Here is a 13,122-nt window from a genome sequence, read left to right as displayed (position 1 = left end):
TGAATCCGAGTGTGCATCCTATACACAATTTTGCTGGAAGCTTACGTGTATAGCTGGGTGGTTGCCTGTGAATGTCTTGTTGGATATACAAAAAAAAAAAGTAGAATAAATTCCTTTAGAAATGAAATAATAGTCAGAAATATTTTTCTCTCTTTCAAGTGATAGATTCTGAAAAATTTACCAAGCTAGAAGTTATAATGTTGAAAGTTAATTACACCAATTAAAACAAGGTCAGGGAGGTCTCTGCAGAGCTGTGATGAAGCGAAGCCTTTGGAATTGTGGACAAGGGTTAACATGCCTCTATCTAAGCACATGGTTGTCATCATGTGTTTGTCAACAGAAAGATGTGTGACCTAAGCTCTGTGATGGCCTAGAAAACCTGTCCTGTAAACACCCAGCAGAGCATTTCTTCATGAATAATCTGGTTGTAGTGTCTTTATTAGCAGTGTCCCAGTTATCCTGCAAGAGAATGCGTCTCATAGAACTACCTTTGAAAAATATGTGAAATAGCATTTGGGGTCTAATGTTTTCGTGTATCTTTATCTGCTATTGGAAAGCCACAACCCTACTTACAATCCAAGTGTTTCCAAGAGCCTAATGAAATGTTTTTGTCAGATACCTGAGCTGTCCTTCAATTAATAGAAACTGTGCCCGCACCGAATGCCTCGTCCCTGCTCAGGAGGCCACAGAACGGGTTTCTATGAAGCACTCTCTGATCTGCTGCCAAACTTGGCAGGCATAGAGGTTTGTTTTGGCCTCCTCCTTCATGCTTCTCTGTGGCAGGGAGAAAAGCTCTTGGCTTATACTGTAGCTGGTGCTCCAGCACAAGCACCACTCCTTCTGGGTCAACAAGCCTCAGCAGTTTCCTATGGACGCATGAAATAACCTAACAAGCAGGCTTCTTGGCAAGTGCATGTACAAGTGAATAAAACTGAAGACCATGATAGTGGTCAGAGCAGCTCTGTGCAAAGTATGTGAAGTAGCATGCTGTCCATAAAAAAAAAAAAATGGTCTAGTTCTCACCTGACTGATAATGAGACTATCCAAGGGAACTGCTTCATCCCAACTCTCCCAGGGCTTCAGAGCAAAAACTTTGGATATGAGGAGTGGGAGGTGATAGTCAGCTAAAAGCTGACTGTGCTCCAAGATTCTCACACTAGAGCAATGAGAGGTATCAGGCAGAATGGCCTTGTGGTTGCTGTGGTTTGTTGTTTGTTTGTTTGTTTTGGTTTTTGGTTTTTGCTGAAGGCTCATCCAGTCTTTTCAGCAAAATGTGGCAGCTGCATCTATCTGCAGAATTGATAAGATGGCTAGGTTCTAAGTGAGGAAAAGACCCTATCACGAGCTTGCTGTGTTGCTTGTTCTCTTTTTCTTAGGGTTAACTTGCTGAAATGGTTGGATAGCAAGAGCAGAGTCCTATTAATTGCCTCTGTATTCAGTTTCCCTCTGTAGAAAAGGGAAAATCAGTAAGCAGCATTCTTTCCAGGCTGATGCATGAGAATCTGGCACCAGACTTACATAAACGTTGCTATTAAAGGTCAGAACTTGCATATACTAGGCCTAAGATCATTCAGATTAAGCAGGTGGCATAATTCACATGACAACCATATAGTAAAATCTATACAGGCATAAGACACAAAATTTCATCTGTAAATATACTTGACAAATTTGACCTATGTGTCCTCAAATGATCATTCCTGCCTGGGAAAACAATGAAGAAAATTATGGGCACAATTTTAGTTTTGAGAATAATCAAATTATTAACATTTTATTTTATTCCAAATGCAGAACTGCTAGTTGCTAGACTTTTCATCCAAAATGCAAGGCGGTTTTCAACAAGAATAAAATCACAAGTTCAGGTTTCCAAAGAGTAGTTGGTATAGTTGGTAGAAAATGCTTCGTAGTTCCAGGCAGAGAGCTAATATTTCTTTGATGGCTGGCTATGTTCTTTCAGTTTTATGGGAATCCTATAAGAAAAAAACAAAAAGCAAAAAAGGTTCAGACTAGTTGCTTAGTTTTATGATTCCCTGTTTCATGATTCTTACCTAAAACCTGTGTCTTAATTTTACCTTGAGAGTCAATGCTGGTGCTGAGGCTCTCTCTAAAAGATCAGCTCCAGAGGTTAGTGTTGTGACAAAACCAGGCTAGTTCCCAGATCCTTTTTTACAGTAATTACTTGCTACCACTTTAAAAAAAAAAAAAAAAGATGTATTGTAATTATTAGAAAGTCTGAGTTACAGAGGGAGAAAGAGAGAGAGAAAGAAAGAAAGAAAGAAAGAAAGAAAGAAAGAAAGAAAGAAAGAAAGAAAGAAAGAAAGAAAGAAAGAAAAGAAAGAAAGAAAGAAAGAAAGATCTTCTGCGGCCACTCTGAGGCCAGAAGTCAGGACTTCTTCAGGGTCTACCACATAGGTGCAGGGGCCAAAGGACTCGGGCTAGCTTCTGTTGCTTTCCAAGGAACATTAGCAGGGAGCTGGATCAGAAGTAGAGCTGGGATTTAAACTAGCACAGTTTGGAATGCCAGCACAGCAGGCAATGGCTTTACCCATCACTCCATAGGGCCAACCCCATTACCGTCTTTTTAAAAAATACTTATTTATTTTTACTGGAAAGGCAGATATAGAGAGAGGAGAGACAAAGGGGAAGATCTTCTATCTGCCGATTCACTCCCCAAGTAGCTGCAGCAGCTGGAGCTGCGCCAATCCAAAACCAGGAGCCAGGAGCTTCTTCCTGGTCTCCCACATGGGTACAGGGTCCCAAGGTTTTGGGCCATTCTCTACTGCTTTCCCAGGCCAGAAGCAGGTAGCTGGATGGGAAGTGAGGCCGAAGAAGCACAAATTGGCACCCATGTGGGATCCCAGCACGTTCGAAGCTAGGACTATAGCCACTATGTTACTGCGCCAGATCTCCCACTACAATATTTTTATTAGTGTAATTTCTAACATTTTAAGGGCTTATTAAACTTATTTGACAGAGTTATGCAGAAATGGAGAAAGATATGTTGTCTACTGGTTCATTCTACAAGTGGCTACAACAGTTGGGACTAGGCCAAGCCAAAACCAAGAACCAGGAGCCAGAAATACCATTCAGATCTTCCACATGTTCCTATTGCTCGGACCATCCTTGGCTGCTTTCCCAACTCATTAAGTAGGGAGCTGGACTAGAAATAGAGCACCAAATCTCCAATCAGCACATTGCAGTGCTTAGGCACCTTAACCAACTGTGCCACAACACTTGCCTTTCTACCACTTTGAATAAACTGGGTATATTGTCTGTTCTGCAATTGACAGAAATGAAAGATGGAAGTAACTTTTTGTAGCATCCCTCCTCTTTAAGATTATTATCATGGAAAAATATGGCCAGAAACAATCTCTTGTTCTCTGATAGGACCATTATCTGTAAACACAACTTTAAATTCACAATTTTAAAACTCTAATTAGGATTTTTAGTACATATTTAGATGGCTACTTAATTCTAATTAGTTGCTTTGTATTATTTTTTTCCAGCCAGTTTATTTATATGGTTCACTTAAATTGAATCACCCAAAAGTTAGATGTTCCATGAAGATGAAGTTGTAAAGAATACTTCGGTGAGCACAACATGCCTTTGGAACCCGATGATGCTATTTTCTAGGAAAAGGTTGTTATTTCAATGTTCTCTGATGTGGAGCTTTGGGATTTCTGGTTCTCAGAAGTTCTTGTGTTCAAGTCAAACCCAAACTTGTGTTGGGAGTGAGTTCTTGTTGGATTTTCTACCATATGGACAGAGTTGACAATAGCTTCTGGTCCCCCAGCGTAAAGCTCATATCCACCCTTCATATACCCTGGGGAGTTGTTATCAAATTTAACCTTGAACTTTCTGCAATTAAACACCCTTAGTTTTCTATCATAGTAATTTGGAACTTAGGCCCTAAGTCTAACCTGTGGGGGTAAATTCTAGCTCTACCAGCTGCCTGTATGATACTGGAAAACATAGGTACTTCAGTATATTTATAAAATATAAGCAATGGTAAAGTATGCTTCCTAGGCTCATTGAATATTAAGTGATATTACAAAACTTGTGTTGTGAGAAATTCTATTGTTAGTAAGGTTTTTATTGTGTTGTGTTTTGTTTTCTGAGAGGCAGAGACGTAGAATTCCTATCCCTCAGGCTCATTTTCTAAATATCGTAAACAATGTGGCTAGCCTGGGCCAGGTGGAGGGTGGAAGCCAAGATTCCCAGACGGGTGGGGACAGGGACCCAATTGGTTAAGCTACTACCTGCCACCTCCCAGGGTGTAGATTAGGAGGAAGCTAGAATCAGAGCAGGGTTGGAACTCATTCCCAGGCACACTTTCATGAAATATGGGCATCTTAATGACCAGGCTAAGTGCCATCCTCCATTGATGAAGTCTTAAAGCAAGATACGGTTTATGTCTTCTCTGTGTTCAACCAGATCATAGGAAAGTTTTGTACTTGTAACACATTATGGTCATACTTCTGACAGTCATACCATGGTTTTAAGTGTTTTCCAAGGAAATCAGAATTGATAAGATATTTATTCGTATACAGAGAGATGCGCTTCTCTTTAGGGAGTCATTCATGGGATTGGAGGGACTGCCAAGTAGGAAATGTTTAGGGAACACAGACAGCTGGAAACCCAAGGAAGAAATATAACTGTGGACCAAAAGCAGTCAGAGGCAGAATTCCCTCTGTCAGGAGCTTCTTAAGGCTTAGGCTTTTCTCCTATTAGACCTTCATTTGATTTTATGAGGTTCACCCATATTTGCAAGAGTAATGTGCTTTATTCAAAGTCTAACAACTTAAAGGTGAATTAAATCTAATAAAATTGCTTCGTAGCTATTATTGACTAAATGTTGTATGCTGTGGCTTAGTCAAGTTGACATAAAAAGTTAAATAACATAGGAGCCAGTGTGGTGGCATGGTAGGCTGATCCTCTGACTGTGGTGATGACATCCCATGTGAGTGCCAGTTTAGGTCCTGGCTCCTCTATTTCTGATCCAGCTTTCTGTTTATGGCTTGGGAAAGCAGCAGAGAAGGTCTCAGGCCCTGGGCACCTTCACCCTCATGGGATATTTGTCAGGGGCTCCTAGTCTCAGATCAGCTCTGCTCCAGCAGTTGCAGCACATGGGGAGTGATCCAGCTGGTGAAAGAGCTTTCTCTGTCACTCCTCTCTGTGTTTCTCCCTTGACTCACATGAGCTCAGCTCTAGGGGTTGAGGCATTTGGGGTCTGAACTAGCAGGTGAAAGACACCTTTCTGTCTTTCCTCTCTCTGTAAAAAAAATAAATAAAATAAAATAAAATCTGCCTTTCACATAACATATGTAAATCTTTAAGTAAAATTAAAAACCATATTACCCAGAAGGGAGAGACACAAGAGATGCCTCCACAGGGTAAACAGCACTAATCCAGTAGTTAATATGCCTGTTACCATGCATCTCATAGCAAAGTCTCTGAGTTCACTCCCTGGTTCTGTGCCCAGCTCAACTTCACACCGATTCACACCTTGGGAGACAGCAGTGATGGCTCAGGTAACTGGGTTCTTACTATTCACACGAAAACCCCAGGTGAAGTTCCTGCCTGCCAATTAAAAAAAAAAAAAAGATGTATTTATTTGAAAGGCAAAGCTATACAGCAGAGATGTGCACAGAGAGATCTTCCTTCTGCTGATTCACTCCTCAAATGATGGCAATGGCTGGAGATGGGCCAGGAGCCTGGAACTCTATCAGTGTCCTCCAGGTAGGGACCAACTACTCAGACCACCTCTCTGTGTATGGATGCTAGACTGGAAGTGGGACGGGTGGGACTTGAACTGGCACTCATGAGATTTTAGTGTGGCAGTTGGTTTCTCAACGCAATGCCAGCCATCCTATGAACTTGAGCTAGGCCCACCATAGCAAATGTTTTGTGCATCTTGGGGAAGAGATGTTCTCTTTCTGTCTGTCTTTTCATCCCTCTGTCTTTCAAATAGTAAAACAAATGGTTTTGATTTTTCTATCTCTACATAGGAAATGTTAGCATTTATCTTAGATGATATGAACTTTGCAGTGGTAGTTTTTATATTTGTATTGTCTCCCAGGAAGCTTACATTATGCTTTGGCATGTCCGTCAAGGACCCCGAGGCAAACATTCACAGTGTTAACTTCTCTGTCACCTTCACTGTCCTTCGTCATGGTTTGTGTTTTATAGTCTAGTGCCTTTTCCATATGCTCCCACAGCATCCCATTCTTTCCTTCCACATGCATTTATTCAGTTAGTATAATTGTTTATTGGTCTAGGTGCCTAGTCTTTTTAAATAGAGACCAGGTTGATCTTCAGTTTCTAGCACAACTGGTTCTAAATAAATATCTGTTGAATGAATAGTGTATACACACTAATAAACTCAATTCCTCGTCAGGGCAATGCACAGTATAGTAGCTGCAAGAGATAATATTCCTGTCTGTAGAATTTAGGATTTTAGAAGTAAAATTCCAAATTTGAGAGAAGGAAAAAACATAGTAGATAGTGCTGGTCAGGTAATTTATCTCAAAAACTGACACAAATTCTGAGCTGGTAAAACAGAAGCATAGGAATGGAAATACTGCCCTTCAATTTTAACCTTTGTGGCTCAAAATCCCTGACGAAAGGAAGCAGGGCGTCCTTCCCAGGACCAGTGGCTTTGGTGACGAGGGAGGTATACTCAGCCATCCCTCAAGGGGTAGTTTTAACCTCCTACGTAGGCGGCCATGAAGAGAGGATTATTTTCCCCAATACATTATTGTCATTATACAAGAATAACTAAAGTTTCAGGTTGAGTACTTTTGCTTCTTTTTAAGAAATTATTATTATTAAAAACTATGATGTAGTACAAGTTCCCATATGCCCTCATCACCTTTGCTTCATTAACATTTCCTGTTAGAAACAAATCACACTGATTCCCCTATTTTTAAATCCAAACTCGATATCTCTCTCCCACCTCACTCCAGCACATTTCAGAGTAGCATTGCTCACAACAGGCAGAATATGGAATCTACCAAGGTGACTAATATCAGATGAATGGGGAAATAATTTGTGGTACTATACATAGCAGAAAGCGAAATATTCATTCAACTTTTGAAAAAATTGCCAACATTGTAGCACTGGGGGATTCAGCTGCTGCCTGTACCATCAGTAACCTAAAGGATTAAGCTGATAGACATTTTATCAGTTACACTTGTTTTCGGGTGTTGATTTGTTACTTTGTCACCAGCAACACCTTAACAGTCTCCTCAACTTGACTAAACTTTAGACAGGCTTATTTCCCAACTCCAAGTTTCTCACCCCCTTTTCTCACAGATTTTCAAACTTGTAGATGCCTTTTTGTGGGAAAAAAAAATGCTTGACAGGGAGAGAGAAAGAGAAATTTTCAATTTGTTGGTTACATTCCCCAAAACTAGTAACATCTGCAATGGGGCAGGTAAAGGCGAGGAACCAGCTAATCATCGGAGATTGCCATTGGGCAGCAGGATCCACTCCTTGCGTCAACACTCACTGCCCCTCATGATCCGCATTAGCAGGAGATTGGAATGGAGAGGCAAACTTGGGGATAAACCCAGACGCTCCGGTACAGGATGTAGATGTCCCAAGTGGTGTCTTACCTACCACAATCAATCTGCCTCAAATGCCTTCCCCATGAAAACATGTAAACTGTTTTTATACAAATTCTGTTCCGTATGATATTCAGCTTTTAAAAAACTTTACAGTGATTAGTTAATTAATTTTTGTGGAGAAAAGAGAGAATGATCCACCAGCGGGGTCATTCTCCAAGTGCTCACAACAACCAGCAGGACCAGGCTGAAAGGAACCGCACGGAGTGCTCCCTTGTGGAAGTACTTGGCGCGTGATCTCCCGCCTCCCACGAGGATGAAGCTGCTGCAGATCGTCACCCCAGATGAGGGCATCACTTTCTGCACCACATACCTGCTCCTTATCACTTCTTTTATCTACCTCTCTGAGATGTCATTTTTAAAAAGCTGCTGATTTTACAGTTCAGGGCAGGTTTCTCAAGCCAACCCTTTGAAATGTAACTGTCATCAAGGAAGATAGTGTCCCACCTCTCATTTCTATTTTGCATAGGAGCTCACCCTCTGCAGACACTCGATCCTGTCAGGAAGGTTCACGAAATTTTGTGTTTCTCTAAGATAAAGGTAACTAGCAAATGCAGGTGGCTTATGACTCGCTACCCCGCTCCGGCTATCATCTGAAATCTTAATATCTCGCCAGCCTCTTGGGTTCAGTCTGAGTTCTGGACTCTTTCTCCTGTTGAAAGAGAGTCAAATAAAGGCTATGCCTGTGTAATTTTGTCTAGTGTGTTGTTTGCTGGGGAAAGTGGAGAGGCGACTAGTTCCAAGTTTGTGGACTCATGGCGAAAAAAAAAAAGGGTTTTTTTTTTTTAAGATGTGTTTATTTTTATTGGAAAGGCAGATATATAGATAGGAGAAGAGACACAGAGAAAGAAATTCCATCCTATGGTTCATTCCCCAAATGGCCGCAATGGCTGGAGCTGAGCCAATCTGAAGCCAGGGGCCAGGAACTTGTTCCGGGTCTCCCACGCAGGGTCCCAAAGCCTTAGGCCATACTCGACTAGTTTTCCAGGAATTTGGATAGGAAGCAGGGCCTCTGGGATTAAAACTGGTACCCACATGGGATCCCGGTGTGTTCAAGGTCAGGACTTCAACCACTATGTTATCACCACCCCCTTATTTTTTTTTTAATTTTCCAAGGTAAGTATTTTGGAGCCAGCATCACAGGAAAGGCAAGTTGTACAGTACAAAGGTAAAAGCAGGGGCCCAACCCAAAGCATGATTGCTAAGCCTAGCAATAAAACGAGGTGTTCTTATTTAGTTGGTAATATTTACCACTTACCTTTGGAATTATTTTAGCTTATAAGAACCATGGCTACTGTCCAAATGAGAAAATATCTTGATTATTCTTGGCTAAACATTGACAATATGATGATTCCATCATTTCAGTAGGTTTAATTTCTTCACCTGTGGTAAAGTTGAGCTTTACCTGAACTTTAAAATATTAACTGCAATGGTCAAGAAATCTTCCCCCTTTTTGAAATACAGAAAGTGACTTACTGAAAAGAATACTCTCCCTCACATTATTTAAATGTACAACACCTGGACTCCTTGTTGACAAGTGCTTTGGCAAGGTCAGATACAGATATTCCAAATTAGTATTCTTTGTCTCAGAAATTACCAACTGAATTTGTTGTCTAAAGCTTTGGATGGGTTCAGCTTTGGCCATTGTGGCCACCTTGGAAGTAAGCCATCAGACTGAAAATATTTCTCTCTTCTCTCCTGCCTCTCCTTCTCTTCTGTAAATCCCCTGCTTTCCAACAATAAATAATCTTAAAAAGAAAATAAAGCAACTGATCTGTACAAAACACTTGATAAGCTTCACCAAAACTTCAGTCATGCATCTTGCTTAATTTCCCCCTTTTCCCCCTGACTTGGAAGCACTCTTGGCACTGACCGAGGACCGAGATCTTAATCAAGCCCTGGTTGGTAGCACAACCTCCTATCCACCTCTCTCCAGAATGGGCTGACCATAAGCAAAGATATTTCTTGGTCAAGTGCCTGGTTTCATCTCTTGCTTGCTCTTCCAAATTAATGAAGAGGCTTTGCTGTCTGAACTTGTGGTGCTCATAGATCTTACAGCTAGAGTATTCTCCCCATTACAATTGTCCCGTTCTTGAGGAACCTCAGTATCAAAATCCCAACCATTTGCTCATGGCTCATTGCTACTAAGAAACTGTGTGAGCTTGCAGGCCAAATAGCCTATGTGACCTTTAGTGGCCTGGCCTATGTGACCTTGAGCACTGATGGGCCCCAATTCTCATGAATCAAGGCCCGCTTAAGTCTGGTTATCTCACAGGTGACTCCAAGTAATTAAGCGGGTGCTTACTTTAGTTGCTGGAGGCATGGACTGTCCAGGCGATATATGTAGGGAATGTGTAATATTTCCCTCCACCTTGCAGGCTATTGTGGACTTTCCCTATAAAAAATCTATAAATGTGCTGTTCGGGGCCACACTCCAGTAACGGGTGTTGGTCCCAGCTGGCTGGCTGGCCAGTCGGTCTGCCAGCTGCCTGCTCTCAATCAGAACCAAAGTTTGGACATGCTGAGCTTGTGCACTTGTATCAACTTCAGACTCCTGGTGATTTCTGGGGATCTCAAAATCTGGCCACAACATTCTCATACTGCAATAGTCTTTTCTCATCAAGTCTTGCTTTTTCTATCTCTGTATTTCTTTCCTTTAAACACCAGTAAATCATTGCCATTTTCATTGATGACTGACATTCTCCCACCTCGATATTCAATGGATATTAGTTTGAAGACTACCTTGTCACACATTTACCGGATCTTATTTACCGAATCTTCTCAGTGCGAGATGGTTTGTCACTGTGAAAAGCTTTGTGTGATTGACAATATTAAAGACATGGTCAGTTCACATTTTGTAATGATGCATTACACATTTATAGAATTTAATTAATTGAGTTTGACATAGATAGCCATGGAAAGCAAGAAACCTATTAGAAGTTTTCTAATTAGCAGAAGATGTTTCAAAACTAGGAAAGTAAGTTTTTTGAAACTAAGACCTTTTGACTATGTTTTTACAAAAGAAACATGGCCATGTATTTCTTACAGATTCTGAACAACCTGAAAATTTTAGTGGTTTCTCCCTTCAGTCTCCTGTGCACTGGTCAAAAATAAACTGATACATTAACTACATTTAAAATATATATTATAAAAGTCCTGCAACAGACTAAAGAATCAAAGCCCTTAAAATCATTTGTAATTTTAAATTAACTCTAGTTTTCTGCTCAACTATTGGCTTCACTACTTTTATAATTACTTTCACTACTTTTATCACTGCTTTTATACTTTTATAATGGAATTTCCAAATTTATGTATTTTTCTGAAAATATTTCCATAGAATTTGTTTGATATGTATACTTGATCTGCAACAGTTGGAAATATCATGGTATCATGGAAGTGATTAGCATGGAAGTCATTAGCACCAAATTTGGGGCATATATTTTACTTGGGATTAGCTTAGGTGGGTCATTTAACCTTTTCTGAGCCTCCATTTCTTTAGGATATTAATGCCTGACTTGTGTGCTAATCTCATGGGTGAAAACAGATAATACATGGTTTGCGTCATATATGTATATCTCCTGTCAGTTGTGTTCTACTTAAATCTGAAAACTTGTGAATATTGCAACTGCTTAATAAAAGAACAAATGCATAATAGCTGCTCATTAAGCATTTTTGAGTGTGTGATTTGATATAGGTGACTGTAAACATACTGAAATAAATTCCACAAATAATTCAACAAACATTTATTGTGTGAACATCATTGTGCTGAGTCCCTTAAGAAATACAAAATGGACCAGACATGAACCCTGACCTCCAGGCACTTACAGTCCACCAGAGGATATCAGAAACGCATATGAATAACAAGTATAAGGTCTGAAAAGTCTTAAGAGAGGTACAGAAGCAGTGCCAAGAGTTCACAGGAGAAATTATTTCTAGTTTGGAAAATTCAAAAAAATTCATGAGGATGAAATACAATTTGTAGCAGCATAAGTAAAATTTAGAAATGGAGGAAAAGGAAGAACATATAGTCCAAGGGCACAAGAAAACTGGAGGCTGTTGAGTACAGTGATCCAGGAAGGATCTGTTTGTGGTTGGAGGACACGTGCCCTGTTTAAGGGACAGATGTAACTCAGCTTTGGCAGAAATGACAGATATTGGGAGAGGCAGAAGTAGAAGCATCAGCAGAACAGGAAGAGAGAAAGGGGGTGGGGGGAGAGGGAAGATAAAGACAGAGAAAGAGAGCGATTTTCCCTAAGTAATTACCAGTTTGCACTCAGTTTTTAATAGATCACAAAAAAGAAAACTCTTCATTGCAACTGCCTCAAGTTGGCATCATTCTTGGAGTAATGAAAAGCATTCAGCATAACATTTTTAGATGGGCAATTTCTAGTAAGTTTTCATATATTAATCTAATGCTAAGTTACTAGTCTTAAAGAGCATTAAAGTAAAGAATGCAATATTTCATTTTAGGGCAGTGAATAATTAGGAGAAATATTAACCTAATATATTGAATGTATGTGTTTTTAAACATATGTGTAGGATTTTTTCAACATGAAGGTCAAAATTTGGAATGGCTTCCTACATACATTTTTTTCATTCATAGCTGCAGGGTACTGAGTTGAAACTGAGAATTATGGATGTATGCATATAAATGCACATATAAACACATGTGTGTATGGGTGTATATGTGTATATGAGAGATGCTCACTGCTTATTCTTACAGAAAATTCATCTTGTAAATTCAATAGGCTATACAATGAGATTATAATTAACATGAAATATATTGTATTGAAAAATCAGTCCTTACTTATGTTACTCTCTTTTTTGTATAATGCTATCGCTTTTAAAAATCTGATTAAAAATATACTCTCACATCCTGAAGTTGAGATTTTATCCATTTACAACAGGCGTTCCGTTGGATCTGTGTGGTTTTAAGGCCCTAGCTTAGAGGTGCACTTGTGTGGCTGAAGCACCATAGTCTCTCCGTCATGGCCTGAGTTCTGGGTCCCCACGGTCACGTGAAACAGGGACTGAGTCACTCTCTTGGAAAGCCCACAGAAGATCAGGCAGAAGTTTATTCACAAAATAAACAAACACTGTGGAATTCTGATGATCCCAGTCTTTCTTCCACTCCCCTTATCTGCCTCAGACTGAAAAACATGAGGTCAGATCTTTGGAATGGCCATCGCACTGCTGAAATCCTTCCCAGTGTGTCTGCGTACTGTGCATCAGAGGGAGCTAGAGACAGCACAGGGTGGCTGCTACGCAGGAGAGGGCTTGAGGAACCATCTGGGCAGTTCATCTGCCGCAGGCTTTATGCTTGCAAACCAGACAAAGTATCTTTTGCTAAATAGACAGGATCTTTAAAAACATCCTCCATAGGCTCATGTTTTAAGCTATGAAGAACTGTTATTCTGAGTAGTTTTCTTCTGTAAAACATGAAGTGAACTTCACTACTTAAAAATAACATTTTCCCTGTATTATTTTCTGTATGTTAACT

The sequence above is a fragment of the Ochotona curzoniae genome, unplaced genomic scaffold (genome assembly GCF_017591425.1).
Source record: "Ochotona curzoniae isolate NIBS_2020 unplaced genomic scaffold, NIBS_Ocur_1.0 contig_3819, whole genome shotgun sequence".
Classification (NCBI taxonomy): domain Eukaryota; kingdom Metazoa; phylum Chordata; class Mammalia; order Lagomorpha; family Ochotonidae; genus Ochotona; species Ochotona curzoniae.
This window is presented reverse-complemented; position numbering follows the sequence as displayed.